We start from the raw sequence: 21,039 nt of genomic DNA on the forward strand, positions 1-21,039 counted from the left end.
GGCCAAGGCTTCTTGGGGTCTTTGTGAGTTGGATCATTTTCTCAAGGGCCTTTTCCGTGTCCTGGAAGTCTTCAACTTCATGGACTGGTCTCTGGGAGTATTAGCGAAGAAGAAGTTGGAAGAAGACTTCGTCAGTTTAGAAGAACTTAGCAGCGTGTTGTCTTGCCTAGACAAGGCTGTCAAGGACGGCTCTACAGAGATCGCTTCCCTTTTTGGTACTGGGTTGCTGAAGAAGAGATCCGTCTTCAGTGCCTTCCTGTCTAAGTCTGTTTCTCCTATCCAGAGGTCCTCCCTCTTGTATGCTCCTCTTTCGGATCATCTGTTTCCGCAAGAGACAGTCAAGGAGATTTCTCGATCATTGTCAGAGAAAGCTTCCCAGGATCTCCTTGCTCAATCCTCGAAAAGGATGAGACCTGCAGCGCCGATGGCTAAGAAGGAGAAGGCTCCCTTTCAGGAGCCCTTTCGAGGATCCAGGTCTTTCAGAAGGCGTAGACCTCAGAGAAGAGGAAAGCCTTCAGGACTCCCAGTCAGGAAGTCCAAGTGAGTTTCAAGTCCTCCAGACGCCAGTGGGTGCCAGACTTCTGAACTTCGCCGAGGTCTGGGCACAGAAAGGGCCGGACTCCTGGTCCCTCTCCATTCTGAGGAAGGGTTACCTCATCCCCTTCGGGGTAAAACCTCCCTTGACAACAACTCCAAGGGAGTTATCGGCGAGATACAAGGACCCGGTTCGAAGACAAGCCCTTCTGCTAGCTGTCGATCAAATGCTGGCAAAAGCAGCCATAGAACCGGTACAAGATCTTCATTCTCCGGGGTTTTACAATCGGCTGTTTCTGGTGCCGAAAACGTCGGGAGGATGGAGACCAGTGTTGGATGTAAGCGCCCTGAACGTCTTTGTCATCAAGAAGTTTTCGATGGAGACGACATCCTCCGTTCTGTCGTCCCTTCGTCCAGGAGATTGGATGGTGTCCCTAGACCTTCAGGATGCCTACTTCCACGTACCCATCCATCCCTCCTCCAGGAAGTACCTGAGGTTCATGGTAAATGGAAGGACCTTCCAGTTCAGGGCTCTGTGCTTCGGACTTTCTACGGCCCCCCAAGTGTTCACGAGCATTCTGAAAAATGTGGCTCTTTGGCTACATTTATAGGGGGTAAGGATCTTCTTGTATCTCGACGACTGGCTGATTCGCGCCCATTCAAGAGACCGTTGTCTGGAGGACCTATCTCTCACCTTAGGACTGATCCAGTCCCTAGGACTTTTAGTAAACCTCGAGAAGTCCCAGATGATTCCTCAGCAGAGAATAGTCTACCTGGGGATTCTGATAGATTCTCGGGGTTTTCAAGCGTTTCCCTCCCTGGAAAGAAGGGAACGCTGCCTGCAGAATTTGACAGCCTTTTTAGAGAAGGACAGTTGTTCTGCGAGGGAGTGGATGAGTCTGCTGGGGACCATTTCCTCTCTGGAACAGTTCGTTTCTCTAGGAAGGCTGCACCTAAGACCTCTTCAGTTCTTCCTGAACCAAAATTGGGATCGGAAGTCCCAAGAATTAACAGATTCCTTCCTTGTCTCGGACCAGATAAAAGAACATCTCCGTTGGTGGTTGGACCCCCAGAAGCTGGGTCAAGGAATTCCTCTTCAGTTACCGAGCCCTCGCCTAGTGTTGTTTTCAGACGCATCGGAATCGGGTTGGGGAGCAACACTAGGCTCTGAAGAAGTGTCAGGCATCTGGGAAGGAGAACAGATGTCCTGGCACATCAACAAGAAGGAACTCGAAGCTATCCATCTGGCTCTCGTCCACTTCGAACCTCTAGTCAGGGGGTCGGTAGTTCTGGTCAATTTGGACAACATCACAGCCCTGGCGTATATCAGGAAGCAGGGAGGAACACACTCCTTCTCCCTTTACGACACAGCAAGGAGGCTGCTGCTGTGGGCGGAGGAGAGGAACATCACTCTCCTCACCAGGTTCGTACAAGGGGAAAGGAATGTGAGAGCAGACCTACTAAGCAGAAGAAACCAAGTTCTTCCCACGGAGTGGACCCTCCATCCAGAGGTTTGTGAAAGACTGTGGAGTCTCTGGGGGAGACCCAATATCGACCTCTTCGCCACTCACTGGAATGCAAGACTGGAGAACTACTGCTCTCCGATCTCGGACCCCAGAGCAGATAGCGATAGACGGCCTTCTCATGAATTGGGAAGGTCTGGACAGGTATGCTTTTCCCCCCTTCAAGATCCTTGGGGAAGTAATAAGGAAATTCGCTGCCTCGATGGGCACCAAACTGACCCTGATCGCCCCCTTCTGGCCATCTCAGGACTGGTTCACAGAGGTACTGGAATGGTTGATGGATTTTCTCAGGAGCGATCTTCTCAGGCAACCCCACTTCGACAGGTTCCACAAGAATCTCCCCGCTCTAAACCTGACTGCCTTCAGACTATCGAAGGATGAGTTAGAGCGAAGGGTTTTTCGCGCAAGGCTGCAAAGGCTATCGCCAGAGCCAGGAGATCTTCCACCTTGCGCCTCTACCAGTCGAAGTGGGAGGTTTTTAGAAGATGGTGCAGAGCCCAGAAAGTGTCCTCTTCCAGTACCTCTGTACGGACATTGCAGATTTCCTTATTTCCTAAAGGGAACAATGTAATCTGGCAGTCTCCACCATTAAGGGATACAGAAGTATGCTTTCTTCTGTTTCAGACATAGAGATCTGAACATCTCTGAAAATAAGGACCTTCATGACCTTATTAGATTCTTTTGAGACGTCTAAAAACAAGTCCCCTAGACCTCCCAGCTGGAATTTGGACATGGTTCTGAAATTCCTGATGTCCAAAAATTTGAGCCTCCTCGATCAGCTTCGTTCAGAGATCTGACTAGGAAATCTTTGTTCCTTTTTGCTCTTGCTCAGCTAAGAGATTAAGCGAACTGCAGGCCTTGGAAGGTACAGTTGGTTTTAAAAAGGACTCTGCGATCTGCTCCTTTAATCCATTCTCTTCCTAGCGAAGAATGAGAACCCTTCTAAAGCCATGGCCTAGGAGTTTTGAAGTCAAAAAGGACTTTCAACTATAACAGGACAAGAGTTAGAGAGCACTCTCTGTCCAGTGAGAAGCCTTAAATTCTATCTAGATAGAAAGAAAGAGCTCTGGAGGCAACACGGAAAGTCTTTGGTGCTCAGTAAAGGATCCTACAAGAACTATTTCTAAGAACGCCCAGGCTTTTTTATCAGAGATGTCATCAAAGAGGCGCATCTTTCTTGCAAGGATGAGCACTTCAAGCTCCTGAGAGTGAAAGCACATGAAGTGAGAGCCATAGCTACTTCTCTGGCTTTTTCAAAGTCTTGGTCTCTCCAGTCTATTGTGGACTCCACCTACTGGAGATGTAATTCAGTGTTTGCTTCTCATTATTTGAGAGATGTACGTGTAACTTATGAGAAATGCTTCTCTCTCGGAGCCTACGTATCCACGGATTCGGTGCTGGGTCAAGGAGAGGAATCTAATCCTTTTTAGTCTAGCTTTGTTGGTTGTTCTTTTAATGCGTGGTGTGTGTTTTTTATGGTCGGTTGGAAGAGAGTGTTGGGTAAGCCTCCCTTTCATCTCGTATCACTAACAAGGTTAGGCTTGGTCAGGTGGTCGGGATTGGTTGCTTAGCTCCTTGTAGTTTTTTGTTTTTACATAGCTCTGTCATGTAAGAGGGATAGGCCCCATTGATATGATTCAGGTAGAGGGCTCTGTCATGTAAGTGGGTTAATCCCCATTGACACGATCCATAACAGGCTCTGTCATGTAAGTGGGTCTTCCCCCATTGACACGATCCAGAAGGGCTGTCAGTCATAGGTCACGTCCTCACTGAAGCTCTTGAGGCAAGCAGACTCATAGACAGTATCCATGAAGTCTTCTGCCCAATCAGGTAAGAACCATGGTTATTTTTTTGTAGATCCTACAACATATGTTGTCTTCCCGTTTTTAGTTATTAGCTGTCTCTTGCCCTCCTCCAAGGGTGCCAATCAGCTAAGTATATATCTGACGGGTAAGTTGCATGTACAAAAATGATATTTTTTATGATAAAATAAAGTTTTGTACATACTTACCCGGCAGATATATACGATTAATGGCCCTCCCAGCCTCCCCTCAGGAGACAGGTGGAAGAGAAAATCTGATTAGAAAACTGGAATGGTTCCTATTCCCGCCACCCAGCGGCGGGAATGGTAGATCGCCTGACCTACCTGTTGCGTGTGCCGCGAAATTTGAATTTTCTGTCGGGAACGTTGGAGACTATAGCTAAGTATATATCTGCCGGGTAAGTATGTACAAAACTTTATTTTATCATAAAAATATCATATCTAGATGGCTACGAAGAGGAGTGCAGCGATCTACATCCAAAAATATGTAGAAACTGGAAAGAAGGAAATGGATGTAGGTTTAATAAGAAATGTAGGTACATGCATCCTGTAGCCATGAAAAATCAAAATCAAATACATATAAAAAATCAAGGTAAAAATGAAACAAATAAAGAAAGGAACAAAGATCATGTGATGAAGGCAAAAAGCAAGCCAACAACACATTATGAAATGTCAGCACCACGATATGAGGCATCAGCACCTAGATATAGCACAAGGAATAAGCAATGTATCTATGATGCTAGGGGATGGTGCAGATATGGAGATAAATGCAGGTTTATGCACAAAATGAATAAATATGAAGCGGGGAGATCAAATATAATGGAAAAGTTGGATTTTTTAATGTACGAATTTCTGGAAATGAAAAAAGATCAACATATCAGAACAGGAAAGAGACATGGGAAAATCCCTACTATTACCCATATTAGATAATGGAGATAATACGCAAACCATCATAGTGATGAACGCGCAGGGTTTAGTTTCCAGTAACTCAAAAAGAAAGATAGAGTTCTTAGAAGAACTAACCCAAAATGAAAAAATAGAAATATTGAATATAAGTGAAACCTGGTATTCCCAAGAGACTGGTAATGATGACCAGTTGAAGGGTTTCCAGACTTATAGATCAGATAGAAAAAATAGAAATCAAGGGGGAACCGCGATATATGGGAGAGATGTCAATCAAGGAAAAATCTGTGAGAAATATAGTAACACAGAATGTGAATTAATAGCGGTAGAATTTGAATCTGAAAAATTGGTGAACATTGTAATATACAGACCCCCTAATACTAAAGAGTTTGATATAATAATTGACAAATTAGATGAAATGTGTAGAAATCACAAGGACTGGACTATACTCCTATCCGGAGACTTTAACTTTCCTTTTGTAGAATGGAAAGAACGAATAAGAGACTGTGGTTGTATTTATACATATTAAAAAAGAGCAATAGTAATTCTCAGTTAGAAGAAGAGGCAATTCTGAAAAGCTTTTAGATATGCTACTAGAACATAACATTCAGCTTAAATCACCTGCCAACAAGAAAGGAAAATATTTTAAGAAACCAGTATTTGAATAAGGTGAACTATGTTAAAGAAATAAGTATATAACACAAGTATTTCGGACCATAATGTCATAGAACTAACAGTCCGGTTTAAAGCACACTCTTTTCAGACGAAAAAATGGGAAGGATATGGAAAATACAATTTCTATAGTAAGAATATAAATTGGTTTTAAAAAAAAATGAAGAATTAAACAAAGAATGGGAAAACATATTTGTAAGTGATAATATACATTTGGTAAATACCGATATATTATATAAAATATTGAGGAAATAATGGAAAAATATATACCGAAGAAAAAAAGTAAACATCAGTCACGAATTCCAAAGAGACAGAAGGATCTTGTTCCAGAAAATCAGAAAGTGGAAAAAGGTCTTGGAAAAAAGAAAAAGAAGCTCTGGAAAGTGATGGAACTAAAAAGTAAGATAGAAAATGCAGAACAAAAGATGATACAACTTTCAAAAGGAAAGGAAAAATGGAACCTAGAAGAAAGATGACCTTACAAAATATCAAGCAAAACCATTAATTTTTTATTCATATGCAAAGAAGATGAATAAAATAAGAGTAGAAATATCCCTCTAAGAATTGAAGGGAGATTAACGAATGAAAAGAGGAAATATGTAACATATTAGCAGAAAGATAAAGAGTGAATTTACACCTAGAATTGACAATGAAGATAATGATACAGAAATAAGAGATGAAAATATTGAATACTTATTGGATATAGATATTACAGAAGCTGATATTGTGCAGGCTATTAATGAAATTAAAAATGGATCAGCAGCAGGACCAGAGGCGTACCTGCCATATTGTTAAAGAAAGTGGTTCATTCAATCGCAAAGCCGCTAGCAATATTATTAAGACAAAGTATAGATACAGGCAAGATTTATGATGAGCATTTATTACTCCAAAGAAAGTGGTTCAAGACTAGAGGCAAGTAATTATAGGCCTGTGAGTCTGACATCTCATATTATGAAAGTTTATGAAAGGGTAATGAAAAAAAAATATAATGAAACATTTAATGAAAAATATATTGTTCAATATAGGACAACATGGTTTTGTACCTGGGAAAAGTACACAAACCCAACTGTTAGTCCACCATGAAAGCATATATAGAAATATGATAAATGAAAAAGATACAGATGTGGTTTACCTAGACTTTGCAAAAACTTTTGACAAGGTAGATCATAATATATTAAAAAAAAATTAGAAAACATAACATTGTTGACAAAATAGGAAGATGGATAAAAGAATTTTTGCAAAACAGAAAACAGATAGTAATTGCAAACGATGAGAAATCGGATGAAGCTACGGTAGTATCCGGTGTACCACAAGGAATGTGTTAGCTTAATTGCTGTTTGTGATTATGATGGCAGACAAAAAGACAGCAAAGGACTCGGTAGTAAGAAGTTTCGCAGATGACACAAGAATAAGTAGAGAAATTGCTTGTGATGAAGATAGGAACTCAACAAAAGAGACCTAAACAAAATATATAAATGGGCAGAGATAAATAGGATGGTATTTAACTGATAAATTTGAATCAGTGAACTATGGTGATATAAGGAATGCTATATGCATATAAAGGACCTAATAATGAGACAATCACAAATAAAGGAAGCAGTTAAAGGACCTTGGTGTGATGTTGATTAGGAATATGTTATGCAATGATCAAATAGCAATTTATTGGCAAAATGCAAAGCAAAAATGGGAATGTTGTTCGGCACTTCAAAACAAGAAAAGCTGAACACATGATTATGCTTTATAAAACGTATGTACGTAGTCCACTTGAATATTGCAATATAATATGGTACCCACACTACAAAAGGATATTGCACAAATAGAGAGTGTACAAAGGTCATTTACAGCTAGAATAGAAGAAGTTAAGGACCTTGACTACTGGGAAAGACTACAATTCTTAAATTTATATAGTCTTGAAAGGAGAAGAGAATGCTACATGGTAATCCAAGCATGGAAACAGATAAAGGAATTACCTGAAAGCATCATTGAGCTAAAAATATCAAAAAGAGCAAGCAGAGGTAGATTAATGTGCCAAAAACTATACCAGGAAAACTAAGGAAAGCACACAGGACATTAATCCACAAAAGCACCAGCATCGATAATGCATGTCTATTCAATGCGCTACCAGCTCATCTGAGGAACATAACAGAGTGAGATAGAGATGTGTTTAAGAACAAGCTCGACAAATATCTAAGATGCATCCCAGACCATCCAAGACTGGAAGATGCAAAATATACCGGAAGATGCGTTAGCAATTCTCTGGTAGACATCAAAGGTGCCTCACACTGAGGGACCTGGGGCAACCCGAACAAACTGTAAGGTCTGTAAGGTAAGGTAAGGTCTCTTTAAATTCTTGTAGAATGTAACTGTTGATCAGTCTTTCTTTAAAATCTTGTAGAATATAACCTTTGATCACACATTATAATGAATTTTACCATGACTTGTTACTCACTTCAAAATCAACAATTTAAGGTTTAGTGAAAAATTATATTAGATGTGATCAAAGGTTACATTTCTATAAGGATTTTAAAGAGAGAGAGAGACTGATAATTATTTTGAAGAGAGAGAGACAATGACTAAATTCACTAATGATTATCCATTGATATCTTACCACCATCAGAATCATGTTTTGATTGATTGCTTTGCCAACAGCTCTGAAATGATCAATTGAAAATGGATGTGTTCAAGAAAATCCAGAAAAGTACAAGACTGTAATCACTGGATTTTCTTGAAGACAGATTTTTCATTTCATTCTTTTTCAGGCTGCTCAAATTTGCAATCAACTTGAACATGAGTGATGGTAAATATATTTGTGTGATGATAACAGGCAAGATCTATCTCTGAGAATTTCTCTTCTCTCTCTCTCTCTCTCTCAGAAAGTGGTTCTCTCTCTAATCTCTCAAGGTCAGTCTCTCTCTCTCTCTTCAAAAATCCTTATAGAAATGTAACCTTTGATCACATCTAATATAATTTTTCACTAAACCTTAAATTGTTGATTTTGAAGTGAGTAACAAGTCAAGACTCTATAACAGCTAACATAGATCAGAGCACATGCATATTATTATATACAGTGATTACAGTCTTGTACTTGTATGACTGGATTTTCTTGAAGACAGATTTTCATTTGATTCTGTTTCAGGCTGCTCACAAAGCAATCAACTTCAACATGAGTGGTGAAGATATTTTTGTGTGGATGAGCCAGATGAAGGTAAAGTTCTGTTCTCTCTCTCTCTCTCTCTCTTTCTCTCTCTCTCTCTCTCTCTCTGATCTCTCTCTCTTTTTATAGAAATTCTTGTAGAATGTAATTGTTGATCAGTCTTTCTTTAAAATCTTGTAGAATATAACCTTTGATCACACATTATAATGAATTTTACCATGAAAAATAGTTTTTTCACTAAACCTTAAATTGTTGAATTTGAAGTGAATAATAAGTCAAGACTCTATAACAATTAACATACATCAGAGCACATTTATATTATTATATACAGTAATTACAGTATTGTACTTGTATGAGTGGATTATCTTGAAAAAATGATTTTTATTTGATTCTGTTTCAGGCTGCTCACAAAGCAATCAACTTTAACATGAGTGATGGTGAAGATATTTGTGTGGATGAACCATCAGTGAAGGTAAGTCTCTCTCTCTCTCTCTCTCTCTCTCTCTCTCTCTCTCTCTCTCTCTCTCTCTCTCTCCATATAAAATAATTTTTTCACTAATCTTCTATTGTTGACTATGAAGTGAGTAACAAGTCAAGACTCTTTAACAGCTAACATAGATCAGAGCACATGGATATTATTATATACAGTGATTACAGTATTGTACTTGTATGACTGGATTTTCTTGAAAAGAGATTTTCATTTGATTCTGTTTATAACAAGTCAAGAAAGTCAAGACTCCATAACAATGTTGATGAAGGAAATGAACAAAGCCTCTATTGACAAAACAGTAATTCTTTTATGCTGGCAGGGTTTGGGAAAAAATCACAGCACGTTTAGTTTTTAAAGATTGAGTTCAAGTTTGGTGTTTTTTCTCATTAAATGCAACCATCAGAAATGAAAAAATATATATAATTATTTATAAAGCTGAAAAAATTTCATATATAATTGAATACAAATCATGCTGGAAAACTTTAAAGTTAATGAGCTATTTTGTTTTTCGTTGTATTGTAGAGTAAATTGCGATGATTTTGATATATAACAAATTGTAAAACCATCAAAGCAACACAGAGAAAATACTATCACGAAATGATGCATGAATTCTTAACACGCTGGTGTAAAAAAACGTTTTTTCAAAAATTCACCATAAATCGAAATATTGTTAGAGACTTTCGTTTGTTGCAAAAAATGAAGCTAAATGATTGAAATAACTAGAATGTAAAGTTTTTTATAATTGTATTTTTCGACAATTCGGTCAGAGTCAAAGTTGACTGAAGATTGAAACAGCAGTCTGTTGATTTATATGATAAATATGTCAAAATTTATTAAAGACAACCAGAATTATCTTTTGTTGTATTCTAAATGAAATTTGCACATTTTCATATATAAATCTTTATGTAACGGCTAATACAAAAATGTGCAAAAATTACCAAAAGTGATTAAAGGAATTTCTAAGATTTTAGCGGAGTTACCAGCACGTAAGAAAATTTTTTTTAAAAATTCACCATAAATCGAAATATTCTGCTAGAGACTTCAAGTTTGTTGCAAAATGAAGGTAAATGATTGAATATTACTAGAATGTAAGAGTTTTAGCTTTACAATTGCATTTTTCAACCATTTCGGTGGAGTCAAATTGACTGAAGGTTGAAAATGCAAAATGGTGATTTATATGAAAATGTCAAAATAGATAAAAGCTACAACCTGAGTTATTTTTGTTGTATTCTACATGAATGAAATTTTCACACATTTTCATATATAAAACTTTATGTAAAGGCTAATAGAAATGGTGCAATAATTACAACAAAGTGACTAAAGAATTTCTGAGAGTTTCAAAGCTGATTTTTCTTTTGGGATAAGAAAGAAATTGTTGAATCTTGCAGTCTTTCTTGTAAACAAAACCTTTGCGTGATTCCGTGATGAATCAGCATCCCTACAAGGCAAATGAATTAAAATTTTTATAATTGAGGCCTATATTATTTTGATCAATATTTAAAAATTTTTTATAGTTTGAAGTATTTTAATTTGGCACCCTGACAGACAACTTTTGTCGATTTTGAAAAACATCCAGTTGGCGTTAAACTAACATACAGATGCACATGCATATTATTATATACAATAATTACAGTCTTGTACTTGCATGACTGGATTTTCCTGAAGACAGATTTTCATTTGATTCTGTTTCAGGCTGCTGTGAACAAAGCAATCAACTTCAAAAGTGATGATGAGCATCTTTGTGTGGATGAACCATCAGTCATCTCTCTCTTCTCTCTACAAGACTGTTGTATTTTGTATGACTGGATTTTCTTGAAGACAGATTTTCATTTGATTCTGTTTCAGGCTGCTCACAAAGCAATTAACTTCAACATGAATGATGGTGGTGAAGATATTTGTGTGGATGAATCATTAGTGAAGGTAATGAAATTCAGTCTCTCTCTCTCTCTCTCTCTCTCTCTCTCTCTCTCTCTCTCTCTCTCTCTCTCTCTCTCTCTCTCTCTCTCTCTCAAATCTCTCTTCAAAATCCTTATAGAAATGTAACCTTTGATCACATCTAAAATAATTTTTCACTAAACCTTAAATTGTTGATTTTGAAGTGAATATTAAGTCAAGACTCTATAAACACTAACATAGATCAGAGCACATGCATATTATTATATACAGTAATTACAGTCTTGTACTTGTATGACTGGATTCTCTTGAAGATAGATTTTCATTTGATTCTGTTTCAGGCTGCTTCAACAAAGCAATCAACTTCAACATGAGTGATGAAGAGCATTTTTTGTGGATGAACCATCAGTGAAGGTAAGTCAGTCTCTCTCTCTCTCTCTCTCTCTCTCTCTCTCTCTCTCTCTCTCTCTCTCTCTCTCTCTCTCTCTCTCTCTCTCTAAATTTTTGTAGAAATTTTGTAGAATGTAACTGTTGATCAGTCTTTCTTTAAAATCTTGTAGAATATAACCTTTGATCACACATTATAATGAATTTTACCATGAAAAATAGTTTTTTCACTAAACCTTAAATTGTTGAATTTGAAGTGAATAATAAGTCAAGACTCTATAACAATTAACATACATCAGAGCACATTTATATTATTATATACAGTAATTACAGTATTGTACTTGTATGAGTGGATTATCTTGAAAATGGATTTTTATTTGATTCTGTTTCAGGCTGCTCACAAAGCAATCAACTTCAACATGAGTGATGGTGAAGATATTTGTATGGATGAACCATCAGTGAAGGTAAGTCTCTCTCTCTCTCTCTCTCTCTCTCTCTCTCTCTCTCTCTTTAACAGCTAACATAGATCAGAGCACATGGATATGCAGTGATTACAGTATTGTTGATGACTGAATTTTTTGAAGACAGATTTTCATTTGATTCTTGTTTCAGGCTGCTCATGTATAGCAATCAACTTCAACATAAGTGATGAAGATGATTTGTGTGGATGAACCATCAGTGAAGGTAAGTCTCTCTCTCTCTCTCTCTCTCTCTCTCTCTCTCTCTCTCTCTCTCTCTCTCTCTCTCTGTCTCTCTCTGGATTTTCTTCTTTTCCATTTTAAAATAGTTTTTTCACTAATCTTCAATTGTTGACTATGAAGTGAATAACAAGTCAAGACTCCATAACAACTAACCCTTAAATGCCGAGCCTCTATTGACAAAAGTGTCTGCCGTATGATGGTGGGGTTTGGGAGTTAGCGCTGAAGCGGAAAGAAAGTTGTTTTCAAAAAATCACAGCACGTTTAGTTTTTAAGATTAGAGTTCAAATTTGGCTCCTTTTTTTTCCTCACTGCCTGAAGTTTAGTATGCTACCATCAGAAATGAAAAAAATATCATATATAAATATTGGAATATATGACAGTGTGAAAAAAAATGTCATATATAAATGGATACAAATCGTGCTGTGAGCAAAATTATTAAAGTTAATGAGCTATTTTGTTTTTCGTTGTATTGTAGAGTAAAAATTTTGATATATAACAAATTGTAAATGATGATGCATGAAAATCTATCACGAAATGATGCTGAATGTAAATAAATTTTTTTTTTTTAAATTCACCAATAAATCGAAATATTGTGGTAGAGACTTCTCGTTTGTTGCAAAATGAAGGTAAATTATTGGATATTACTAGAATGTAAGAGTTTTAGCTTACAATTGCATTTTTCGACCATATCGGTGGAGTCAAAGTTGACCGAAGGTTGAAATTTTGGCACTTATGGTGATTTATATGAAAATATGTCAAGATAGATAAAAGCTACAACCACGAGTTATTTTATGTTGTATTCTACATGAAATTGCACATATTTTCATATATAAAACTTCATGTAAAGGCTAATAGAAAACGGTGCAATAGTTACGACAAAGTGGCTAAAGAATTTCTGAGATTTTCAGCAGAGTTAGCTGATGCTTTATTTTGGGATAAGAAAGAAATTCGCGCATGCGCAGCTGGGTCACGCTTGTAAACAAAACAACAGCATGATCCGTGAATTCCCATCATCCCTCAAGGCACGTTAATTAAAAATTTTCTGCAAACAAGGCCTATTAGTATTTTTCCGCGAATATTTAAAAAAACTTTTTGTAGTCGATGTATTTTACGTCCACTTGGCACCTGACAGAAAACTTTTCTCAACGTAAAATATATCAGTTGACGTTAAAGGGCTAACATAGATCGGGGCACATGCATATTATTATATACAGTAATTACAGTATTGTACTTGTATGACTGGACTTTCTTGAAGACAGATTTTCATTTGATTTTGTTTCAGGCTGCTCACAAAGCAATCAACTTCAACATGAGTGATGAAGAGCATCTTTGTGTGGATGAACCATCAGTGAAGGTAAGTCTCTCTCTCTCTCTCTCTCTCTCTCTCTCTCTCTCTCTCTCTCTCTCTCTCTCTCTCTCTCTCTCTGATTTTTCATTAATCTTCAATTGTTGGACTATGAAGTGAATAACAAGTCAAGACTCCATAACAACTAACATAGATCAGAGCACATGCATATTGTTATATTACAGTAATTACAGTATTGTACTGGATTTTTGATTCTGTTTGATTCTGTTTCAGTGCTTACAAAGCAATCAAATCCAACATTGGTTATGATGGTCTTTGTGCAGATGAAACATCAGTGAAAGTCTCTCTCTCTCTCTCTCTTGTAAGAGTAGAATATAACATGTTCAATGAATTTTACCTTGTAAAATAGTTTTTTCACTAAATCTTAAATTAAAAATTTTCTAAGTCAAGACTCCATAACAATTAACATACATCAGAGCACATTTATATTATTATATACAGTAATTACAGTATTGTACTTGTATGAGTGGATTATCTTGAAAAGAGATTTTAATTTGATTCTGTTTCACACAAACCAATTACCATGTAAAATAATTTTTTCACTAAACCGTCATTTGTTGATTTTGAAGTGAATAATAAGTCAAGACTCCACAAAACTGAATAAAAGGATAGGTTCAGAGCACATGCATATTATTATATACAATAATTACAGTATTGTACTTGTATGACTGGATTTCTTGAAGACAGATTTTCATTTGATTCTGTTTCAGGCTGCTCACAAAGCAATCAAACTTCAACATGAGTGATGAAGAGCATCTTTGTGTGGATGAAACATCAGTGAAGGTAAGTCTCTCTCTCTCATCCCATCAGTGAAGGTAAGTCTCTCTCTCTCTCTCTCTCTCTCTCTCTCTCTCTCTCTCTCTCTCTCTCTGTAGAATGTAACTGTTGATCAGTCTTTCTTTAAAATCTGTAGAATATAACATTTTTGAACACATTATAATGAATTTTACCATGAAAAATAGGTTTTTCACTAAACTTTAAATTGTTGAATTTGAAGTGAATAATAAATCAAGACTCATAACAATTAACATACATCAGAGCACATTTATATTATTATATACAGTAATTACTGTATTGTACTTTTATGAGTGGATTATCTTGAAAAGAGATTTTTATTTGATTCTGTTTCAGGCTGCTCACAAAGCAATCAACTTCAACTTGAGTGATGGTGAAGATATTTGTATGGAAGAACCATCAGTGAAGGGTCTCTCTCTCTCTCTCTCTCTCTCTCTCTCTCTCTCTCTCTCTCTCTCTCTCTCTCTCTCTCTAAAATCTAAATCTGAATAAAATTAGAAATTCTAAGAATTTGTAGATTAGAAATGAAAAACCGTAACATATTAGCAGAAAGATTTTTTGAATTGACAATGAAATAATGATACAGAAATAAAAGATGTTTTACTGAATACTTATCAGATATAAATTACAGAAATTGTTTAATTTGCAGGCTAACATGAAATTAAAAATGGATCAGCAGCAGGACCAGATGGAGTAACATATTGTTAAAGAAAACATTCAATCAGAGTCTATTTATATTATTTATAGATACAGGCAAGATTTATGATGAGCATAAATTAGCATATATTACTCTACTTTCAAAAGTGGTTCACTTGTAATTATAGGCCTGTGAGTCTGATTATGAAATAGATGAAAGGGTAATGAAAAAATATTGAAACATTTAATGAAAAATAGATTGTTTAGGACAACATGGTTTTGCTGCTACACAAACCCAACTGTTAGTCCACCATGAAAATATAGCTCTTTGATAAATGAAAAAGATACAGAAATGGTTTACCTAGACTTTGTTGATTTTGACAAGGTAGATCATAATATATTAGTTTTAAAAAAATTAGTCAAAACATAACACAAAAAGTAGGAAGATGGATAAAAATTTTTGCAAAATAGAAAACAGATAGTGATTGCAAACGATGAGAAATCGGATGAATTACGGTAATATTTTGTGTACCACAGGGTCTCTCTCTCTGTCTTAGCTGCATCTGCTGTTTGTGATTATGATTGCAGACATAGACAGTAATGTTAATGACTCAGTAGTAAGAAGTTGCAGATGAACAAGAATAAGTAGAGAAATGACTTGTGATGAAGATAGGAACTCGCTCACAAAGAGTTTTAAAACAAAATATATAAATGGGCAGAGATAAATAGGATGGTATTTAACTCTGATAAATTTGAATCAATGAACTATGGTGATAAAGTAGAATGCTATATGCATATAAAGGACCTAATAATGAGACAATCACAAACAAGGAAGCAGTTAAAGACCTTGGTGTGATGTTGAATAGGAATATGTTATGCAATGATCAAATAGCAATTTATTGGCAAAATGCAAAGCAAAAAATGGGAATGTTGTTCCGGCACTTCAAAACTAGAAAAGCTGAACACATGAATTAACTTTATAAATCAGTCTTTGAATATTAAAATCCCACACTACCAAAAGGATAACTTTTGAAAGGTCATTTACAGCTAGAATAGAAAACTTAAGGACCTTGACTACTGGAAAAATACAAGGTTTTTCACTAAACTTTAAATTGTTGAAAGGAGAAGTGAATAATAAATCAAGACTCAGATAACAACAAAACATCATGGAACTAAAATTTAGCAAGCACATTTATATTATTATATACAGTAATTACTGCATTGTACTTTTAGCATGGATTATCTTGAAAATGGATTTTTATTTGATTCTGTTTCAGGCTGCTCACAAAAAGCAATCAACCATCCAAGACTGGAAGATGCAAAATATACCGGAAGATGCGTTAGCAATCTGAGTGATCAAAGATATTTGAGGGATGGAAGAACCATCAGTGAAGGTAAGTAAGGTCTCTCTCTCTCTCTCTCTCTCTCTCTCTCTCTCTCTCTCTCTCTCTCTCTCTCTCTCTCTCTCTCTCTCTCTCTCTCTCTCTCCATGTAAAATTTTTTTTCACTAATCTTCTATTGTTGACTAACTATAACAGCTAACATAGATCTGAGCACATGCATATTATTATATACAGTGATTACAGTCTTGTACTTGTATGACTGGATTTTATTGAAGACAGATTTTCATTTGATTCTGTTTCAGGCTGCTCACAAAGCAATCAACTTCAACATGAATGATGGTGGTGAAGATGTTTGTGTGGATGAATCATTAGTGAAGGTATCTCTCTCTCTCTCTCTCTCTCTCTCTCTCTGTAAAATAATTTTTCACTAAACCTTAAAATGTTGATTTTGAAGTGAATAATAAGTCAAGACTCCATAAAAACTAAAAACTAACATAGATCAGAGCTCATGCATTTCATTATATACAATAATTCCAGTCTTGTACTTGTATGACTGGATTCTCCTGAAGACAAATTTTCATTTGATTCTTTTTCAGGCTGCTCACAAAGCAATCAACTTCAACATGAGTGATGAAGAGCATCTTTGTGTGGATGAACCATCAGTGAAGGTAAGTCTCTCTCTCTCTCTCTCTCTCTCTCTCTCTCTCTCTCTCTCTCTCTCTCTCTCTCTCTCTCTCTCTCTCTCTCTCTCTCTCAATTCTTGTAGAATGTAACTGTTGATCAGTCTTTCTTTAAAATCTGTAGAATATAACTTTTGATTACACATTATAATGAATTTTACCATGAAAAATAGGTTTTTCACTAAACTTTAAATTGTTGAATTTGAAGTGAATAATAAATCAAGACTCTATAACAATTAACATACATTAGAGCACATTTATATTATTATATACAGTAATTACTGCATTGTACTTTTAGGAGTGGATTATCTTGAAAATGGATTTTTATTTGATTCTGTTTCAGGCTGCTCACAAAGCAATCAACTTCAACTTGAGTGATGGTGAAGATATTTGTATGGAAGAACCATCAGTGAAGGTAAGAGTCTCTCTCTCTCTCTCTCTCTCTCTCTCTCTCTCTCTCTCTCTCTCTCTCTCTCTCTCTCTCTCTCTCTCTCTCCATGTAAAATAGTTTTTTCACTAATCTTCTATTGTTGACTAACTATAACAGCTAACATAGATCTGAGCACATGCATATTATTATATACAGTGATTACAGTCTTGTACTTGTATGACTGGATTTTATTGAAGACAGATTTTCATTTGATTCTGTTTCAGGCTGCTCACAAAGCAATCAACTTCAACATGAATGATGGTGGTGAAGATGTTTGTGTGGATGAATCATTAGTGAAGGTAACTCTCTCTCTCTCTCTCTCTCTCTCTCTCTCTCTCTTCTCTCTCTGATCACATTTAAAATAATTTTTCACTAAACCTTAAAATGTTGATTTTGAAGTGAATAATAAGTCAAGACTCCATAAAAACTAAAAACTAACATAGATCAGAGCTCATGCATTTCATTATATACAATAATTCCAGTCTTGTACTTGTATGACTGGATTCTCCTGAAGACAAATTTTCATTTGATTCTTTTTCAGGCTGCTCACAAAGCAATCAACTTCAACATGAGTGATGAAGAGCATCTTTGTGTGGATGAACCATCAGTGAAGGTAGTCTCTCTCTCTCTCTCTCTCTCTCTCTCTCTCTCTCTCTCTCTCTCTCTCTCTCTCTCTCTCTCTCTCTCTCTCTCTCTCTCTCTCTTCTCTCTAGAATGTCTCTCTCTCTCTCTCTTTCTCTCTAGATCTCTCTCTCTCTCTCTCTCTCTCTCTCTCTCTCTCTCTCTGAATTTTACCATCTAAAATAATTTTTCACTAAACCTTAAATTGTTGATTTTGAAGTGAATAATAAGTCAAGACTCTATAAAACTAACATAGATCAGAGCACATGCATATCATTATATACAATAATTACAGTCTTGTACTTGTATGACTGGATTCTCCTGAAGACAGATTTTCATTTGATTCTGTTTCAGGCTGCTCACAAAGCAATCAACTTCAACATGAGTGATGAAGAGCATCTTTGTGTGGATGAACCATCAGTGAAGGTAAGTCTCTCTCTCTCTCTCTCTCTCTCTCTCTCTCTCTCTCTCTCTCTCTCTCTCTCTCTCTCTCTCTCTCTCTCTCTTTGTAGAAATTCTTGTAGAATTTAACTGTTGATCAGTCTTTCTTTAAAATCTTGTAGAATATAACCTTGGATCCCACATTATAATGAATTTTACCATGAAAAATAGTTTTTTCACTAAACCTTAAATTGTTGAATTTGAAATGAATAATAAGTCAAGACTCTATAACAATTAACATACATCAGAGCACATTTATATTATTATTTACAGTGATTACAGCATTGTACTTGTATGACTGGATTTTCTTGAAAAGAGATTTTCATTTGATTCTGTTTCAGGCTGCTCACAAAGCAATCAACTTCAACATGAGTGATGAAGATGATCTCTCTCTCTCTCTCTCTCTCTCTCTCTCTCTCTCTCTCTCTCTCTCTCTCTCTCTCTCTCTCTCTCTCTCTCTCTCTCCATGTAAAATAGTTTTTTCACTAGTCTTCAGTTGTTGACTATGAAGTGAATAACAAGTCAAGACTCCATAACAACTAACCCTTAAATGCCGAGCCTCTATTGACAAAAGTGTCTGCCGTATGCTGGCGGGGTTTGGGAGTTAGCGCCGAAGCGGAAAGAAAGTTTTTTTCAAAAATCACAGCACGTTTAGTTTTTAAGATTAGAGTTCAAGTTTGGCTCCTTTTTTTTCTCATTGCCTGAATTTTATTATGCAACCATCAGAAATGAAAAAAATATCATATATAAATACTGGAATATATGACCGCGAAAAAAATTTCATATATAATTGTATACAAATCGTGCTGTGAGCAAAACGGTTAAAGTTATTGTGCTATTTTGTTTTTTGTTGTATTGTAGAGTAAATTGCGATGATTTTGATATATAACAAATTGTAAAACAATCAAAGCAACACAGAGAAAATATTATCACGAAATGATGCATGAATTCATAACACGCTGATGTAAATAAAAGTTTTTTCAAAAATTCACCATAAATCGAAATATTGTGATAGAGACTTCTCGTTTGTTGCAAAATGAAGGTAAATGATTGAATATCACTAGAATGTAAGAGTTTTAGCTTACAGTTGCATTTTTCGACCATTTCGGTTGAGTCAAAGTTGACCGAAGGTTGAAATTTTGGCAGTTACTGTGATTTATATGTAAATGTGTCAAAATTAATAAAAGCAACAACCATGAATTATCTTTTGTTGTATTCTACATGAAATTCTGCACATTTTCATATATAAAACTTTATGTAACAGCTAATACAAAACAGTGCAAAAATTACGAAAAAGTGATTAAAGAATTTCTAAGATTTTCAGCGGAGTTAGCACTGACGTAAGGAAAAATTTTTATTAAAAAATTCACCGTAAATCGAAATATTGTGCTAGAGAGTTCTCGTTTGTTGCAAAATGAAGGTACATTATTGAATATTACTAGAATGTAAGAGTTTTAGCTTACAATTGCATTTTTCGACCATTTCGGTGGAGTCAAAGTTGACTGAAGGTTGAAATTTTGGCAGTTACCGTGATTTGTGTGTAAATGTGTCAAAATTAATAAAAGCTACAACCATGAATTATCTTTGTTGTATTCTACATGAAATTGCACATATTTTCATATATAAAACTTTATGTAACGGCTAATACAAAACAGTGCAAAAATTATGAAAAAGTGATTAAAGAATTTTTGAGATTTTCAGCTGAGTTAGCACTGATGTAAGGAAAAATTTATATTAAAAAATTCACCATAATTCGAAATATTGTGCTAGAGCAGGGGTGTCAAACATACGGCCCGCGGGCCGGATCCTGCCCGCGAGATGGTTTAATCAGGCCCAGGACTTGTAGGGAATAAATTTCTGAGGATGTAAAAAAAAATAAAAAAATATAAATATATATATATATATATATATATATATATATATATATATATATATATATATATATATATATATATATATATATATATATATATATATGACGTTGAAAGTAGTGTATACGTTAACTTAGGTTGTCTACTGATTTTTCAAAATATAAACTGCATTGTTAGAGCTAGCCTACTGATTATGTAATTATATAGTTTTATGAAATTCAAGTGAACTCTGTACAGATTCTATAACAGCCGTGTACCCAACTATCCGCAGACTTGATTGTAAAAAAAAAAAAGACCTAAAGATCAAATCAAACTTTCATCATCATATTTACTTTTTAATTTTGATGCAAGTTAGAGTATCAGAATCTAATTTTAATTTTCAGGATATGATTTCTCTTTCTCTCTCTTCATATATGAACTGCTGATGAATGTGTGCGCGTACACACAAACAAAAAACAAACATGCACACACACACCTCACAATACAGTATTTTTATTTATTTGTCATTTTATTTGTCAAATTTTTTTCTATTTATTATTTCTTTATTTATTCACCTACTTATCTATTCATTCATTCATCTACTTATATATTTTTTAATCTATTTATTTACCAATTTATTTATTCATTTTAACGCTTTGCAGCCAAGTTTAGATCAAAACTTAGTTTCCACCAATCACATCGCTAGATAGCTTCACTCACTGACACCTTGAGCTGGCGGCAGGGTTGCCATGCGCACCATAATTGTGGTACATGTATCACAAATGAGGGTCTTTGTAC

The sequence above is a fragment of the Macrobrachium rosenbergii genome, chromosome 12 (genome assembly GCF_040412425.1).
Source record: "Macrobrachium rosenbergii isolate ZJJX-2024 chromosome 12, ASM4041242v1, whole genome shotgun sequence".
Lineage (NCBI taxonomy): Eukaryota > Metazoa > Arthropoda > Malacostraca > Decapoda > Palaemonidae > Macrobrachium > Macrobrachium rosenbergii.